Below are 19384 nucleotides of genomic sequence, written 5' to 3'. Positions count from 1 at the left end.
ATTGAAAATCTGTCTCCCTGAAGGCTTTCTACCCATTGGTCTTGGTTTTTCCCTTTGAGAATGTATAACACAATTCTAATTGTTCCTCCATATGACAGCCCTTAAAATATTCATAGACAGCTATCATATCCCCTGAGTTTTCTGCTCTCCAGGCTAGATGTTTCTAGTCCCTCCAACCATTTCTCTAATGAATGAGAAAATGCCTTTCCTCTAGCTTGTTACACTTCACTAATCTAAAGTAAGAGGGGGGGATCCCTGGGTGGTGCAGCGGTTTGGCGCCTGCCTTGGGCCCAAGGCGCGATCCTGGAGACCCGGGATCGAATCCCACGTCGGGCTCCCGGTGCATGGAGCCTGCTTCTCCCTCTGCCTCTCTTTCTCTCTCTCTCTCTCTCTGTGACTATCATAAATAAATAAAAATTAAAAAAAAAAAAAAAAAGTAAGAGGGGGGATCCCTGGGTGGCGCAGCGGTTTGGCGCCTGCCTTTGGCCCAGGGCGCGATCCTGGAGACCCGGGATCGGATCCCACGTCAGGCTCCCAGTGCATGGAGCCTGCTTCTCCCTCTGCCTGTGTCTCTGCCTCTCTCTCCTCTCTCTCTGTGTGACTCTCATAAATAAATAAAAATTAAATAAATAAATAAATAAATAAAGTAAGAGGGATTTAATTCATGCCCCCAGAATATTCCATTGTATCCGAGGCAAAAGGTAAGTTAGATATTTGCTTTTCAACTGGAATGGCAAATATGAAATTCAATCTGCCTTCCACTGTAGACACTTATTAGATTCTGAGATATAAGTGCTACATTTTCTTTTTTCACTTAGGTCTTTCTTTTTTTTTAAAAAAATATTTTATTTATTCATGAGAGACACAGAGAGAAGGCAGAAACATAGGCAGAGGGAGAAACAGGCTCTTTGCAGGGAGCCCAATATGGGACTTGATCCCAGAACTCCGGAATCATGCCTGAGCCAAAGGCAGACACTCAACTGTTGAGCCACCCAGGTGTTCCTACCTAGGTCTTTCTATATATAAGGCTAAACCATTGGTCTAGATCTCATTCTTCTTTTTGGTCTAGATCTCATTCCAGGAATTTCCATCAAGGATTATTATTGTCTATGAGAATACGTAATGTTATAACTAGTTCAGTAACATTTCAAAATTACCTGGAGCTTATATATCTGATAAAGATCTATTATCCAGAATATATAAAGAACTCTTACAACTCAACAATAAAAAGACAACTCATTAAAAAATGGACAAAAGACTTGAAGACATTTCTCCAAAGAAAATATGCAAGTGCTCAATAATAACATACTTAACACTGTTAGCCATTAGGGAAATGCAAACCAAAACCACAAGGAAATACCACCTTACAGTCACTAGGATGGTTAGAATAAAAGAAACAAAAAGTGTTGGTAAGGATGTGGAGAGATTGGAACACTCATATATATTGCTGGTAGGAATGTAAAATGATTCAGCTGCTGTGAAAAACAGTTTGGCAGTTGGTGAAAACATGAAATACCATATGACCTAGCAATTCCACTCTGGATATATAACCAAAAGAACTGAAAACAGGTATTCAAACAAATATCTGTACATCAGTGTTCAGAGCAGTACTGTTGTCAACTGTCAAAAGGTTGAAAGAACCCAAATGTCCATTAACAGATGAGTAGATAAAGTTATACCATACAATGGCATATTATACAATCATGAAAACAAATGAAGTACTGGTATATGCTATAGTATGGAAGAACTTTGAAAATATGTTAAGTGAAAGCAGCCAGACATAAAAGGTCACATGTTGTATTACTCCATTTACATAAAATATCCATAATAGATAAATCCATAGAATCAGAAAGCAGATTCATGGTTGCTATGGGCTACAGGTAGGGGGAAATGGGGGAAATTACTGCTTAATGTGTATGGAGTCTCCTTTTAGAGTGATAAAAATGTTTTGGAACTAAATACATTGTTCATGTGCTAAATGCAAATTAGTTTTATACTTTAAATGGTCAATTTTATGTTATGTGAATTTCACTTCAATAAATACAATTACCTGGAGCTCTCTGGCAGGTGACAGGGCAGTAGGAAGGTCAAACACAGTGTTTTCCCCTATTTCTGTCATTCAAGGTTAAGTTTCTGTTTCAAAAGATATTCCAAACAAATAAAATTAGCTGAAAAGAAATCATGCTAGCTTAGCACTGTGGTAACTGTACATTATCTGAGCCAAGGCCTTTGTTTTCTAGCCAGATTGTTCTTAAAACTGTGCTAAATAAAATAATGACAATTATAATGAAATGGCCACCAACATCAAGGTTTGTGGATGAGTATATTTATCATTTAAATATATAATTTTTAAGTCAGGGCATTTTTCCATTATGTGCTATTTTGAATGGAACCAATGCTTCTTTTCCAGAAGAAATAAATTTTAACTAAAACCATTGCATTTTAAATTTCCATGCAGTATGCGGTATAGGACTTAGTATTCATTAATATTTGTCCTACATATTTTCACTTGCAAGGTGTTTTCTTCCCAGATTCAAGAGTCTATCAGAGTTGTGAAAAGGCATCATCAGAGACAAAATCTCAAACTGCCTCCAAAAGAGCCAAATTTTGCTTCTCTGCATTTATTGAGTAAACTTCACATATCTTTCATTGTTAATGAGCCAAATTCTCCAAAAGTTTCCATCCTTCCCCAGGGGAAAGTTAGACACTTGCAAAAGCTGTATCAACTTACAGACCACAAGGGTGCCATTTGGCAAATTACAATTTCCATGTTCTGGGACCCTAGAGAAAATTAATATATTTTCTAGACTGCCAAAGTTTTTCTTTTTCCACAAGTGGTTGGGAAAAACAATTAAAATATTGAGTAAAATTTACATGTACTATTTAGATATGCAGAGTCAAATGGCTAAAACCAGATTGCTGTGTTGGAAACAAATGGGTGAAATAACTTCCTTTGAGTGCTAAGGTTGGGGTAAGTAACTGCATCTTAATTTCTAAAGTATGAAAAGGAAATAAACTTTTTCTTCCTAAAGTTAGAAGATTGCATGGGAATTCCTTTAAGAATTTCTCAACATCACCTATAGCAAAGCCACAATTTCATCCACAAATCTCATTGCAGATGTTTCTATAGGCCTTCACCTTCTTCTGGTTATACAGAGCATGTGACATAGTATCCTATAAAGAGGGATGATCATGACCTGCATGGGCAATTTGATATCTGAGTCCATCATTCTGTAAGGGGCATATGAGTATCAGAATTTACAGTAGCTATTAAGTCAGTAAATTAGCAGAATAAGCCATTATTACATCTAAATTGATTTTTCTCCTTTTCCTTTCCCTTCCTTTCAGTTGTCTATAAGCATATTCTTTGTAATTATATATCACCACAAACTTATCATCATTGAGTAACCAAAATAATTTCACTGCCAAATCTGTCATCTGGCTCATTACTACCACGTTTCACGTATGGAAGCAACGGATATGGAAAACACTAAAAAAATGGTGTTGCTCCAAAGAAAGGCCAGATTGATTATTTTTAAGAAAGAACAGATTTCTTTTTAAAGAAAAAAAATACAGCTAAGAATACTACATTTTCTCATCTGCTTTGCCTTGAAATTTTGGTCTTCAAATGTTTTTGTCTGTTTGCTTGTCAAAAACCCTTATATGACTGCAGAATGGCACCAAGAAAATAGGAAATGATAAAAGCCAAGAAATGCATGGGATCAAATTCTCTTTCTGTTCTAGTTACTATTGTTATATAATAAGTCACTCCAAAATGTAGAGCTGAAAACAACAATCTTGTTATCACCTCCCATTGCTTTTGTGGGTCAGGAAGACAGGAAGGTTCATCTGGGAGGCTTTGGATTGGAGTCTCTCCTACAGTTGCAGTCAGAAAGTGGTTGGAGCTGGCAGTGGTGGGCTGGAGCAGAGGGAGTTGGCTGGGCATCTCTGTGCAACTTTAAGTACTTCTCTATGTGGAGAACTCCTCATCCACTATCTGATACTATTTAAAATCTAGTAAAAGGTCCAGACATCTTTTCCAATAACCTATCAAAATATTATTTTCTTCCTTCTCATGTTACCATAGTTATTTTGGAGAATAAAGAGAAGCCAGCTCAACATTTTTAAACAAATGCTTGGTTCTCCTTATTAAACTCAACACCAAAGAAACAAACAACCCAATCATGAAATGGGCAAAAGACATGAAGAGAAATCTCACAGAGGAAGACATAGACATGGTCAACAAGCACATGAGAAAATGCTCTGCATCACTTGCCATCAGGGAAATACAAATCAAAACCACAATGAGATACCACCTTACACCAGTGAGAATGGGGAAAATTAACAAGGCAGGAAACCACAAATGTTGGAGAGGATGTGGAGAAAAGGGAACCCTCTTGCACTGTTGGTGGGAATGTGAACTGGTGCAGCCACTCTGGAAAACTGTGTGGAGGTTCCTCAAAGAGTTAAAAATAGATCTGCCCTACGACCCAGCAATTGCACTGTTGGGGATTTACCCCAAAGATACAGATGCAATGAAACACCGGGACACCTGTACCCCGATGTTTATAGCAGCAATGTCCACAATAGCCAAACTGTGGGAGGAGCCTCGGTGTCCATCAAAAGATGAGTGGATAAAGAAGATGTGGTTTATGTATACAATGGAATATTACTCAGCTATTAGAAATGACAAATACCCACCATTTGCTTCAACGTGGATGGAACTGGAGGGTATTATGCTGAGTGAAGTAACTCAATCGGAGAAGGACAAACATTATATGTTCTCATTCATTTGGGGAATATAAATAATAGTGAAAGGGAATATAAGGGAAGGGAGAAGAAATGTGTGGGAAATATCAGAAAGGGAGACAGAACGTAAAGACTCCTAACTCTGGGAAACGAACTAGGGGTGGTAGAAGGGGAGGAGGGCGGGGGGTGGGAGTGAATGGGTGATGGGCACTGGGGGTTATTCTGTATGTTAGTAAATTGAACACCAATAAAAATAAATTTAAAAAAATGCTTGGTTCTCAGATAAACTAGTTAATATATTATGTTAGACCATGATCAGAATAGTTTATTCAAATATCTTAATGTATTGATATGTCACAGCCAATTGTGAGATATAAGTAATATGGTGGATTAAAAAGTTCTAAAGTTTAAAAGATTTGTTTCAAAAACAAAATCAGAGCAGGTTCAAGAACAGCCCTATAATATCAGCACTTTTTCTTTTCTGCACTTGGATAGGCTTTTTTGAGTGGGCAAGAATTACAGATGGTGCACCAAGAATTGCAGAAATCCTGATACGTTATGGGGGTCATGTCATGTACATGAATATCATTAGACATATGCATTGCAGTGGAAAGAAGGTTAGGAACCCTTGCATTAAAAATCCTGAAGAGCTTGAGAGAAGATACGAAATAAATCAATTTCAACTTGATAGTAGAGTTTAGAAAAATGTGGTGAGAGAAGCCCTGGGCAGGCTGTCGGGGAGGTGTGGGTGAGAAGCTATATTCCGAACAAGGAGGAGAGAACCAGAACAGGTCCCTGGAGAGAGAGGGCTGCTGGAGATCTGAGATACTGAAATAGGGGGAAAAAGGCAAGGAATGGAAGAGAAGTTTCACATATCTCATCATTTAACCCAGGACAAGCCCTGTTTGCGCAAACTTGTTATCATATGTATAAGATTTTTTTCATCAGGACAAACTTTCATGTAATGAGATTCCACCTGTCTCATTATCAAGTTAATCAAAGCATTCATGGGCCATAAGCACAAACTCACAAACACATCTCCAACATTTGGCAATCTGTATAGCACTTGAAAGAAAACCAATTATGATTCAATACATGTGCCAAGGCCAAATTAGCTCAGATTAGCAACCAAGAGATCATAATAGCCTATTTCTACAGGGAGGTAGATGAATAAGTGCCCACAAAGAGGCTCTAAGTACCTGAATAAGTGTATGTGATATTTTCCATCCTTTATATTTCCAGTTTTGCAGTATTGCCCTTCAAGGAAATGTTTATATTGTTAAAATGAAAAAAAATCTTGCAGATTTTTTCAATTTAGGTATGCTGCTACCAGGTGGTGGTGGTAAAATGGCATAGCCATATAGTCCAAGCAATAAGGCATAAGCTATAAACGTGTGCTTTAGGGAAAAGATTAGCATTCTTCATTCCTATCTTCTGTTAAAATTTTTTATTACAAAAAAGCTTTGCTTAAACTTATAAGGAGGCAATTTGTTTATAGCTTTTAAGATTTTGTTTTTAGTTTTATCTTTTTAAAGAAATTTATACTATGTACAATTTAGTATCAATTTTTCTGATCTTTAATTTTATAACATCATTCTGAATTACAGCCTGTAGTCAAGAAGCCATCTTACAGGTTTGGCTTCAACTTCAGGTATTTATATTGGAGGTCAAAATGATCAGGGTACTTATCTCTCAATGAAGGCCTACTCTTGGATTTTTTGTAGGCAGCCAATTCACCTTGCCTAGCTAGTCAGAAATAAGTTTTTTCTAACTTTGATGCTTACAGAAGCTCTGATTTTTTTCTCTCTAAAATTAACCAAAGAATAAGAAGAGAAAAGCACTTCACTATTTGGAGTAACAGCTTGTCTTCACAATGTTATTTGCAAATAACATTTGCAAGCACTTTCTCTCCTCTCTCTCTCAGTGGGAAAAAAAGAGAAATGTATTCATTCATTATATGATACATCCCAATTTAAGATACTTAAAAAAAGCTAAAACATATATATTAGTAAGAATTTATAGAATAAGATAGTACTTCCATCTTTTTAACTGCTTTGACCAAAACTACAGGTCCCTTCATTTACACAAAAACATCCCTGATTTACATAGCATTTTGCATTTAACTATTTAGTCAAGACAGTGGTCAGAACATTTCCAAAACTTAATTTTTAAAGTTCAGTATTTCATACACAAAACAGAGCATTCTGCATTAAAAAATACATTGGTAGAAAAATTTTTTGATTACATCATAATATGTCCAAGTCTTTCTGTTGGATTATGTAAAACTGATATCATTATCATCATTGTCATCAGCACCCCCCACACCATTCTCCATTTCTTTCTTGAGCAATTGGTATCTACCAGGCTCTGTGATAGGTGCTGCCTACTTTTGTTATAACAGAACTTAGCCAAAGATATCCTATTGGTTATTCACAATCCCGGGGAATCAAACATTTCTTAAGCCTTGGTATCTCTGCACTGTCTTCTTTCCTTTTTTTGTGTGTATCTTCTATAAACAATTTCTGTAAAATGATCTCCTTTCTTGATGTGGAATCTGTTACGAGGAACACTTTTTTCACTGTGGCATAGTACGGTGATTAGCATGATGGTGTGATTGTGTACCTGTTTTGGCATTGATCTAAACCATGGATCTTTTACAAGATAGTTTATCCCCAAATAATGGCTTTTGCCATGCAGACATTTGTTTTTCAGAGGTAGTTCTACAAGACACAACACTACAATGATAAAGTACATCCATAACTTTTAGAATGAGTCATTTAGCAGGATGACAGATGTTATCTGGATCTTGTTACCAGAGGTCTTTGTCTTTTGGGTTCTGAAGATCAGACTAAAGCAAAATTAACCTTAGAAAAACCAACTGACCAATTGCTGCAGAACTTTTCAGTCATCAACCTTTGGAAATCTAAGTTCATTATTTTTGTTATTGAAAAGTGTTACAGTGTGGTGTGTTATATTCAGTTTGTTTAAAGTACTTTTTAAAAAGTATCATAGGTAGGATATATTCCTATCTGTCTCATTGCCATAAATTGCAATCTTTGAAGGCAACCTGTTGAAACAGTACCTGAAGGTACTGTTGAAAGAAGAGAAGCAATACAAGTCAAGAATCCAATCTGAATTAGTTCAGCAAATGCACTCCTTTCCACCCTCCTCACTACCCTCCATCTTCCAACTCTTGCTCTGTCTACCTAGAGGTAGGGATAAAATTGGATATATGATTAAACTTTTGAAAGATTTTCTATATATCAGTGTACTTATGGAAACCAATACCTTGTAGGTCCATGAATATAACACCCAGTCATATCAGTTATTCACTCTCACATAGATAAATGGAATATAGCCAATGGGTGCAAAGTGCACAGTGGACTGTGTTTGAAATATTATTGTTGTGAATTCTCCAAGCCTTTTATGAAATAACAACTCTTTTAAAACAAGTATAGTAATATACTTCAAAGATTAGCGTGGCATTCATGATTTCTTTCAAAACAGACCACTATTACTATAGATGCTTTTTAGAAATTCCATGAAAAATAGTTTACTTCTGGGGCATCTGGGTGGCTCAGTGGTTGAGTGTCTGCTTTTGCTTATGTCATGATCCCAGGGTCCTGGGATGGAGTCCCACATCAGGCAGGGAGCCTGCTTCTCCTTCTGCCTATGTCTCTGCCTCTCCCTTTGTGTCTCTCCAGAATAAATAAATAAAATATTTAAAAAAAGTTTACTTCTACCTGAGGTTAAAGCTTTGTCCTGCTGGTTGTAAGACATGTTGGACATAATATGGTTGATTTCTGGGGCTCTTGCTCAGTACCAGACTCTCTCCTACATAATATATGACAACTCAAATGATTTTGGACAAATAGTGGCAGTACTAGTTCATCTTTTTCACCTTGAATTTTAGGTTTTACTAAAGAAGATGGGGTCAGCTTGGTGGCTAATTATACTTTTTACTGAAATAATCAACCTAATGTCCACAATAGTAACATATAGTGGCACATAATATAGTGAACTCATTTTAATGTGTTATAGTCTACTTTAGAGATCTAGCAAATAGAGTTTATGGGGAAGGCATAAAATAGACCATCGTATGATAAGAAAATAAAAGTTTCACAGCTTTAGAAGCAAAAAACCCATAGAATTACAGAAGACAAAAGTGAGGAGATGCAAAAACATATTGGGCTCTTAACAGATTTACACTTTCCATAGTCTGAAGTAGTGAAGCACAAGAAAAAAAAAAAAAAAGATATCTATCATCTTAGTACCTAAGTACTTTTGTGATACTTGAGAGTTATTAAGGTAAAGTTTGTGGGTTACATTTTGAAAATTATTTAAGATAAAAATAAATTAGAAGCTAATTCAGAAGTATGCAATTAGAGTAACTTTAGCATTTATTGTTGCTTTCCCCCTCCTAACCTATATTGTTTTTTTCATATAGATAGAAAAACTCAATTCAATATGAAAAACATTTAATTCTGTGTAGTATTATTTATATAAAGAGACGATTTGGCCACCTTTTGTTACTCAGTTATTTTCTTACTATGCACAGCCTCTATAAAGATAAGATGGTAGATATTACCATAGCAGATTGGGGTTTGCAGAAATTTTTTACAGAAGGGAAAAATGGGTTTGGAATTTAGGAAAATCAATGATGTTTACAAAAAAACACAAGAATGGCAAGTAGATTTCAAATGAAGAATGGCAGATTAGGAAAATATTAGCCTATGATTTCTCCTAAAAATTATAGGTATATTTCAAAAGGCATAAACTTACAATAAAAAGTAAACATGAAAGGTACCAGAGGAGTAAAATTTTGTATGTTGGAAAGCTTATAAACAAGTACTACCTGATTTTGAAACCCCAAGAAAGCCTATTCCTAAACTGAAAATGGGGAAGAGAAACAGTTCAATTCCAATTGCCAAACTTTACATTAAGAAACAGATTTACCAAGTGTTCTTTTCTTCTCAATGTACTGAAGAACCAGCCTTCCCATATCTTGACAGAAGGTTGAGAATTTATTGTGTGTAGAGCATAAATAGAGGCTCTGGGTAGGGAACACCAATCATAATTAAGGATTGGGTACTGTGCTGAAAATAGGAGAATTCATTGAATATTGGGATCCCCAGTACTCTTCCCCTTCCTTATCTCTCATAAACATTATTATCTAGGCAGAAAATCTGAAGGTTTTATTTTTCTTGGTAAATCTAACCAATATAATAGAAAAGACCGAAAAACTCTGAAATCAGGGATTCTGCAAAGAAATGACTCAACCAGAAAACCCTACAATAAAACATGCAGGCTTTTTTAGTTTCTCATTCTACAATATGAAGATAGCCAAGGATGACCAGACACTTGAGGAAAATCTCTAATATGAATGACAAAGACCAAAACAACAAATAAGCACGTACACAAAAATTAAACAAAAGGAATTGTGGAGAAATAAACTACACAGTGCAATATATAATATAAAAAAAATTTCATGAAACAGTAAGTTTTATACACATACACACACACCATTCAGGGAATAAGGAGACATTTCAGAAATTTAAAAATATAGCAGAAATAAAAACACTAAAAATGATAGAATGGTTTAAAAACAGTCATTGGAAATTTTTCAGAATGCAGAGTAAAAAGACAAAATAATAAGAAAGGGAGAGAAAGGTAAGAAATCAGAGGATCATTATAGGAACTCCAACATTTGAATATTAAGAAGTTTCAGGAAAAAAAAAAAACAACAGAAAACGTAGTGAAGAATATTAAAGAAATAATTCAAGAAAAGTCCCTACTCCTAAAGAACATCAATATTCATATTGCAAGGGCCCACTGACAAAGTACATCACTATGAAATTTCAGGATACCTGGGACAAAGAGAAAAAATCCTGCAAACTTTCCAAGAGAATGAACCAGATTCAGAATGACAAAAAAAAAAGTTCTCAGTAGCAATATTGAAAGCTAGAAGCTAATGGGACAAGTCTTCAAATTACTAAGAGAAAATTATTTTGAACCTAGAAAGCTATACTCAACCAAACTGTTAATCAAGTGTCAGGTATAAAAAATACATTTTCAAACTTGAAAAATCTCAAAAAAATATCCCCTTTGTGTGGGAGGTACAGGTTTCCACGGAATGAATAAGTAATAGGAATAAAAGGCACAACATAGGGAATATAGTCAGTGATATTTAAGAGCTTTGTATGGTGACAGGTGGTAGTTACATTTGTGGTGAGCATGGCATCATATATAAACTTGTTGAATCACTATGTTGTACACCTGAAACTAATATAATATTGTTTGTCAACTATATTCAAAAATTTTTTTAAATTTCCTTTTCCCATGCACACTTTTCTGGAAAATAACTAGGGCATATCTTCCACCAAAGTGGAGGAGTAAACCAAGGAAGAGGAAGTCTGATAATAAAATTCACATGGACTCCAACTTAGAAGAGAGGCAAAGGGTATTCTCAGAATGATAGTGACAGGCAGTCTTGGTATAATCTACTCTAAAGGCTGTAGGACAGGTTTTTTTCACAAGAAAATGAAACTGATAGAATACTTGATATACCTTAATGTATTAAAGGAGTTAAAAATAGAACTACTGGTACAATTGCTGGATCGTAGGGTAGTTCTATTTTTAACTTTTTATATACAATGGAATATTATTCAGCCATCAAAAAGAATGAAATATTGCCATTTACAATGACATGGATGGAGCTAGAGAGTATTATGTTAAGTGAAATAAATCAGAGAAAGACAAATACCATATGATCTCATTCATATGTGGAATTTAAGAAAGAAAACAGATGAACATATAGATAGAAAGGGGGGAAAGAAAAAAGAAGGAGAGATAGAAATAAGCCATAAATGACTCTTAACAATAAGAACAAACTGAGAGTTCATGGAGGGAGGAGGGTGGGGGATGAGCTAGATGGATGATGGGTATTAAGGAGGGCACTTATGATGAGCATTGGGTGTTTTATGTAAGTGATGAATCATTGAATATTACTCCAGAAACCAATATTGCACTATATGTTAACAAAATTTAAATAAAAAAAAAATCAGTTTTCTGAAGCATTCAAGCTGTATAAATTAACAAAACCCTATGACAGTTTATCATCAAGGGATGAAACCTCTCCCTCCAACCTACCCACAATCTACAATCCTATTCTGGGAAACCATAGCATATTTTTAAAAATCAACTAGAGTTGCTAATCAAGAAAGCAGCCAGCAATGTTGAGGGTCTGCCACTCAGACCCTCTCTAACCTATGATAAATAGGTTAGATTTGTGATGTTTCTGGTCAGCTTTAGTGCTGCATTAATTAGAAATTCTTTTCTTGATTTTTCTTCAGTCCTACTAGTACCCCAAAAAAGAGAAGTGAAAATTTGCAGAAAAGAGAATGTGACCATTTGCAGTTGAGCTAACAGGCACCACAATGCATTTGAAATAGCAATTTTCTAGAGAATTGTCAGGTATAGACTGTAAGGGTGACTGAAAAAAATTCACATGGGAAAATGAAGGAAAACAGAAAAAAATCTTTTCCCTTTCCTCTCCCCTTCTTGTCAAATCCATATAATAAAGAAAATAGACTTTCTTTATCCTTATCATTTTTGTGTGCATTTGAAATAGATTTTGTCTAAATCCCATATACATTTTTGTGATCATTTTAATATTTTATGTCTGTACATTGAGTGATTTTAGTACTTAAGAGAGACTAAGAAAAGTTTAGAGGTCCTAAAGGAGAACCAAGAAGATGACTAAAAAGTCAAAATGGTAAAGCTAGAGAAAAACGACAGAAGGGCAACTGAACATTGGCCTTTAAAGAAACAATCAACTTGGGAATAGTGCACATGAGGGACAGAGAACCTATCGGGGAGATTTCTGATCAGTGAAGGTCGTCAGCATTTGGAATACTCTACTACAGAGATTATAGAATTTCCTTTTTTAATAGCCTTTTGCAATAGGATAAATGTATATATATTTTTATTTTTATTTACCCACGACAGACACAGAGAGAAAGAGAGAGGCAGAGACACAGGCCGAGGGAGAAGCAGGCTCCATGCAGGGAGCCTGACGTGGGACTTGATCCCGGGTCTCCAGGATCACACCCTGGGCCGAAGGCAGCGCTAAATCACTGGGCCACCAGGGCTGCCCTAAATGTGTATTTTATAGAAGATTTTATATGGCTTTTAAAAATTTAGGGAAATTAATTATATGGCCTTTTTAAAGGTCTTTTTCAGCTATAGGAGTCTCTCTCTAATCATTTCCCCATTTGAAACTACTTATTGAATACCTGTGATAGGCCAAACATGGTGCTGGGTTTTGGAAAGACAGCAGAGAACAAGGAAAAAACATCTCCACGTTACTGGAGTTTATTAAATGTTTTCCCATGGCTTATGAAGGACCTGGGCTAAGTAATCTCTAATCTTTCAGCTTGAACATTTAAGAATAAATTGGCCAGACCATTTCTTGCCAGTGGCAGAGGGATAATAACTTAGAAAAAGCCAGTTCTATGGCTAACCAATAGGTAGATTTTATTAATTGTAATTTCTAAATCTCTTGATTTTTTTTTCCAAAAAGTCAATGTTTGGGAAATTGGCCATTGTAAAATCTTTTCAGATATAACATTTAGAAATCTAAAAGGACTTTATGATTTGAAAGCACTTAATAATCATGGATTTATCCTATAAACCTGGAAGTATGTATGTGTCCCTTAGCGCCACTGACAATTATTTCTCAAAATCATCTCATCAATGCTGGAATACCTGCATAAAGCAGACTTCTTAGAGTTATGGCAAATGGAAATTTCATCACATTGCTCTTCAACCTCCTGCTTCCATTTTGTAAAAGACAAGATGCTATTTAAAACTGTTCTTCAAAAAGGATGAAGGCAGACCAAATTGGTAACAATCAGCTCAAGTAACTCTGGAAAGCAAGGCAGGATATGATCTATTAAGTCAGGCAGATCTCCATAATGTCATCTCCAGAGCAGAATTTTCAGGATTTCAGGCCATCTTTATGGTCTGCTCTGATAAGGCTTTTCCCTTCTTTTCCCTCACTGAAAACAGGGGGTAGATCAATGTGAAACATACCCAGCCACTAAGATGTCTTAGGAGACTTGATGGTGGGGACCTGGGAGAGAAGCCAAGGTTCCCTGGTTCTATTTCTTTTTTTTTTAAAAGATTTTATTTATTTTTTCATGAGAGACACACAGAAAAAAGCAGTAACATAGGCAGAGGGAGAAGCAGGCTCCCTGCAGTGAGCCTGATGTGGGACTCAATTCCAGGACCCCGGGATCATGACCTGAGCCAAAGGCAGATGCTCAACCAACGAGCCACCCAGGTGTCCCTGCCAGGTTCTATTTCTCACAGAATTTGTTGCATCCCACACAGAGGCATTATGATATAAGAAAGATGGGGCTGTCCCTCAAAAATATCCTCTTCCAGGGAATGCTTACTCAGTATAAACTACTCTCGGGTAAACAAATACTATCCTGCCCTCCCTTTTTCCCAATTCAAAACAATAAAAACAGTAATAATTGTTAAAGTTTTGTCTCCATTCTACAGAGTAAAAAACCGCAGAGAAACCAGTTTACTAGGAAGTATTCAGGGAGGGGAGGCAGAGAACCCCACCCTTGCACATAAAGTACCCTACAGTAGTGAGTAAAAGCCTATTTGCTTAGGAGCCAAATTGCTTGGGTTCAATTCTCAGCTGTCACTTATTATTGTGTCGCCTGGGAACAGATACCTAATCTCCTAATGCCACAGTTTCATTTTTATTTTTTTTATTTTATCATTATTTATTTATTTATGTATTTTAATATCTTATTTAAATCCAATTTGCCAACATATAGTATAACACCCAATGCTCATCTCATGGTGTGCCCTCCTTAGTGCCCACCACCCAGTGACTCCATCTCTCCACCCTCCTCCCCTTCTGCAACCATTTGTTTGTTTCCCAGAGTTAGGAGTCTCTCATGGTTTGTCTCCCTCTCTAATTCTTCCCACCCAGTTTCCCTCCTTTCCTTTATATAGTCCCTTTCACTATTTCTTATATTCCACATATGAGTGAGACCATATGATAATTGTCTTTCTCCGATTGACTTATTTCACTCAGCATAATACCCTCCAGTTCTATCCATGGTTCCATCCAGCCAACTGATGGATGAGTAATATTCCATTGTGTGTGTGTGTGATATATATATATATATATCACATCTTTATCCATTCATCTGTCAAAAGACATCATGGCTCTTTCCATAGTTTGGCTATTGTGGACATTGCTGCTATGAACATTGGGGTGCAGGTGTCCCATTGCTTCACTACATCTGTATCTTTGGGGTAAATACCTAGTAATGCAATTGCTGGGTCATAGGGTAGCTCTATTGTTAACTTCTTGAGGAACCTCCACACTGTTTTCCAGAGTGGGTGTACCTGTTTCCTCATTTATAAAGCAACGATAATAATTGTATATTATAAACTTAATTGCCTACTCCCTGCCCTATATTCATATATTGACGTTCTAACACCCAGTACTTCAGAATGTAACTAACTTCATTTGGAAAAAAAGACCTTGAAAGAAATGATTAAGTTAAAATGAGGCCATTAGAGTGGGGTCCTAACACATGTGCAGAGAGACCATGTGAACAGGCAGTAGAAATGCAGTCCTTGGCAAGCCAAGGAGAGAGGCCTCAGAGGAAACTCACCCTGCCAATACCTTGAACTTGAACTTTAGTCTCTAGAACTTTGAGAAAATTAATTTCTGTTGTTTAAGCTATCCACTCTGTGATATTGTTATGGCAGTCCTAACAAACTAATACATAATACTTATCCTTGTAAGATTGCTATGAAAATTTAATTAGTTAATTCATATAAAACCCCCCCAAATGAAAGCTGGCACATAATAACACTGTAGTTAGCCATTAAGTGGAACAACAAAAAGGGACAATCTTTGCAATGTATAGTGTGATTTAAAACCATCAGCCCAGTGGCCCCTAACCTTACTTGAGATAAGGAGTCCAGGCTCCTCCTGTTCGTTTTGCTAAAGATATGGATGAAAGTAGACCCCACATTATGTCCTGCAGGGGATTTCAGATTCTAGGGTCCCTAATGGTAATGTTATGACTGGCTCTCTGGTAGGCATAGGAAAGCATGTTCAGCATTCCCCTTTAGAGCAGGTTATTTCACCAAGAAGTTTCATTTTTTTGTTTATTCCTGTGAATATCAGTTTAACTTTATTATGCACCATCACAACCTATCAATTTGTAATAACACAAATTTTATAGATTCTATATATCAGATGCTGCTGAATATAAAAATGTAATGATTTCAGCATATGCAAATTAATTTTTCCTAACTCTATTAGATTAAAAATGTACTAGGCTAAGAAAAAAATAGATTAGAGTTTTACAGGAGAGTATCCATTTTAATTAATGAGTATTGCTTATTATTCAGGAGCGAGTGATGGAGCACACTTTCAATTAACTTAATGAAGATGCTTTATACCTATAGTATTTAGTATCACTGATCCCCTATTTTAATGCTTTGTTCCTGGAGACCATTAAAATGATTGTTTTGGGGGATCCCTGGGTGGCGCAGCAGTTTGGCACCTGCCTCTGGCCCAGGGTGCGATCCTGGAGACCCGGGATCAAATCCCACGTCGGGCTCCCGGTGCATGGAGCCTGCTTCTCCCTCTGCCTGTGTCTCTGCCTCTCTCTCTCTCTCTCTCTCTCTGTGTGTGACTATCATAAAAAAAAATGATTTTTTTGTACCTTTATAGAAGTGAGAAAATGAGATAGGAAGTCCTATTCTGATGTGAACAGCATAAAATGGTTGCCTGTCCCCAAACATCCCCAGTCTTCAGCCTATCAAATTATTTCAAAGATAGCATTCCTAGAACTCTCTACTGCAAATAGATAATCTGGACAAGTTTTCATTGAGTTTCATTATCTAGTTTTCATTATCATTTCACCTATCTAAATATCAATTTCCCTAACTAAAAAATAAACATAATACTCCCCATCCCAATTCATTTACAAGGACAAGGGTTGTTTACAAGGACAAAGTGAAATCAAGGATAATCACACACTAATCTTTGTTGGGCACTTAAGTATTAAACTTTCTAATTCTCTGCATATGTTACCTCACTTAAATCCTCAAAAAATAACACCATGAGGTAGATACCATTATTATACTACTTTATATAACCCATTTTTTACAAAGGAATAAACTGATACTTAAATAAGTTAACTAACTTGCCTGAGGTTCACACAGCTAGCAAAGAGCATAGCTCCAGGACTAGAATTCAATTCTCAGCTCCAAAGGTTAACTCCTGAGAGTCTTCTGGACATCTCTAATCTAAAGTAATGAGCACCCTGCACAGGTCATTCTCTGTCACATCACTCATCATTTTTGTTTTATTTTCTTTATAGTGCTCATCATCATCTAAAATTCATATTCATTTGTTTTCTTTGTTTCTTTTCCCCCAATGGAATGTAAACTCTATGAGATTAAGGAGCTTGCCTGTCTTGTGTACCACTGTTTTCCCAGTGTCTAGAACAGTGACTGGCACAGAACAGGATGAAATATTTGTTGAACAAATTGATACTTGTCTGGGCATGAAGCTCCATGTTAAACTGGAAAAGTTTAGTTAACTGAAGTTATTGTAATCATTACCTGAGCTTGGTTAGTTAATCACAGTAGCTGGGCCTGTGAAAACCTAGGGAATGTTTTCACTGGTGAAAGAGGTTGGACATCCTACCCTAGTGAATAATCCAAGTAGGATTTTGCAGTCAGGCAAGAGGGCTCCTGAGAAGTATTGAAAATAAATATTTCACTATATTTCAATTTTAACTATGATACATTCAAAACACCCTGAGAAATCCTTTTATTCTGGTGAGAAACATGATTATGGGACAAATCAACCTCTCTGAACCTCAGAAATCACTTAATTAGGGGAAAATATCTGCCCTGCTGAACTTTACAGAATCAGTAAGAAGGTCAAATGAGACAATGCATATGAAAATGCTTTGTAAAATTTAAAGTCCTATGATACAAGGGTAAGGTGGTATTAGGATGTTAATTTGATCTACTTCAGTTTCCATTTCAAATGGATAGCATACGATTTATTTCCTGGAAAGTCTTTCCATAATAATATGATTATAAAAACTCTTCAAATGACATTGGCTTCTTGCATCAAATTCAAGAAACATTGGTCTTTGCAAACATGCAAGTGTGAGAGACTTAACTATAGTGGTCTCTGTGGAGGGAAACTAAGAAGACTGTGAGGTGGTTAATCCAGGGTGGACGGCAGGTTTACTTTTCATTGTACACTGTTTGTACCATTAGAGATTTTTCTAAATTAACCACTTACAAAATATCTAAAAGGAAATATATGAAACAAAGAAGCAACAAGTTTATATATTGGCATGATTATAGTTATCTAAACTAAGAAGCTTTCAACTGGGGGGAGGGCAAGATGGCGGAAGAGTAGGGTCCCCCAAATCACCTGTCTCCACCAAATTACCTAGATAACCTTCAAATCATCCTGAAAATCTATGAATTCGGCCTGAGATTTAAAGAGAGAACAGTTGGAATGCTACAGTGAGAAGAGTTCACGCTTCTATCAAGGTAGGAAGACGGGAAAAAGAAATAAAGAAACAAAAGGCATCCAAGGGGGAGGGGCTCCACGAGGAGCCGGGCTAAGGTCAGGGCGAGTGCCCCCAGGACAGGAGAGCCCCGTCCCGGAGGAGCAGGAGCTGCACCCACCTTCCCGGGCAGAAAGGTGCCCGCGGGGAGTTGGAGCAGGACCCCAGGAGGGCGGGGATGCCCTCGGGCTCCCGGGGACACTAACAGAGCAACTGCGTGCCCAGGAGAGTGCGCCGAGCTCCCTAAAGGGCTGCAGCGTGCACGCATTGACCCAGGAGCAGCTTAGAGCGGCTCGGGCCGGGGCTCTGCAGAGAGGCGGCTGCGCGGCCTGGAGCCTGAATCCAACAGCACGGGCCCGGGAGCACTGGGCGCCGAGAAACAGCCCAGGATCCGACCTCCCCCCACAGACAGGCAGGGGTCCGGAGGGCCCAGGACAACAAGGATGCTCCTGCCCGAAGCTGAGCAGATCAGCGGCCCCTCCCCAGAGCATCCAGGCCCCTGCAGACTGAGAGCTCCATAGTTACTGCGGGAGCTGACTACAGGGCTCCAGAGCTGGCCGCGGCCACTGTGGTTGTTCCTCCTGGGCCCTCACGGGGTAAACAACCCCCACTGAGCCCTGCACCAGGCAGGGGGCAGAGCAGCTCCCCCAAGTGCTAACACCTGAACATCAGCATAACAGGCCCCTCCCCCAAAAGACCAACTAGACGGACAAGTTCCAGGGGAAGTCAAGGGACTTAAAGTATACAGAAACAGAAGATACTCCCCCGTGTTTTTTTGTTTGTTTGTTTGTTTTGTTTGCCTTTTTTTTTTTTTTTTGCATGCTTTTTTATTTCGGTTTGCTTCCCCCACCCTTTTTTCCCTTTCTTTCTTTTTCTTTCTCTTCTCTCTTTTTTCTTTTCTTCTTCATTTTCTTATTTCTTTTTCTCTTTTCTTTCCTTCATTCTCTCCTCTATTTTTCTCCTTTTCCCAATACAACTTGTTTTTGGCC

At 37.3% G+C, this 19384-nt stretch overlaps 1 pseudogene; it reads right to left on the bottom strand.

Moving 5' to 3' along the window:
• LOC140628475 (uncharacterized) overlaps positions 1-8529 on the bottom strand; it is a 58819-nt pseudogene extending 50290 nt beyond the window's left edge.
• Positions 8530-19384: the final 10855 nt, after the last annotated feature.

The sequence above is a fragment of the Canis lupus genome, chromosome X, assembly GCF_048164855.1.
Source record: "Canis lupus baileyi chromosome X, mCanLup2.hap1, whole genome shotgun sequence".
In the NCBI taxonomy this organism is placed as follows: domain Eukaryota; kingdom Metazoa; phylum Chordata; class Mammalia; order Carnivora; family Canidae; genus Canis; species Canis lupus.
Note: the sequence above shows the minus strand (reverse complement) of the source record. Positions and strands in the feature narration are given on the sequence as shown.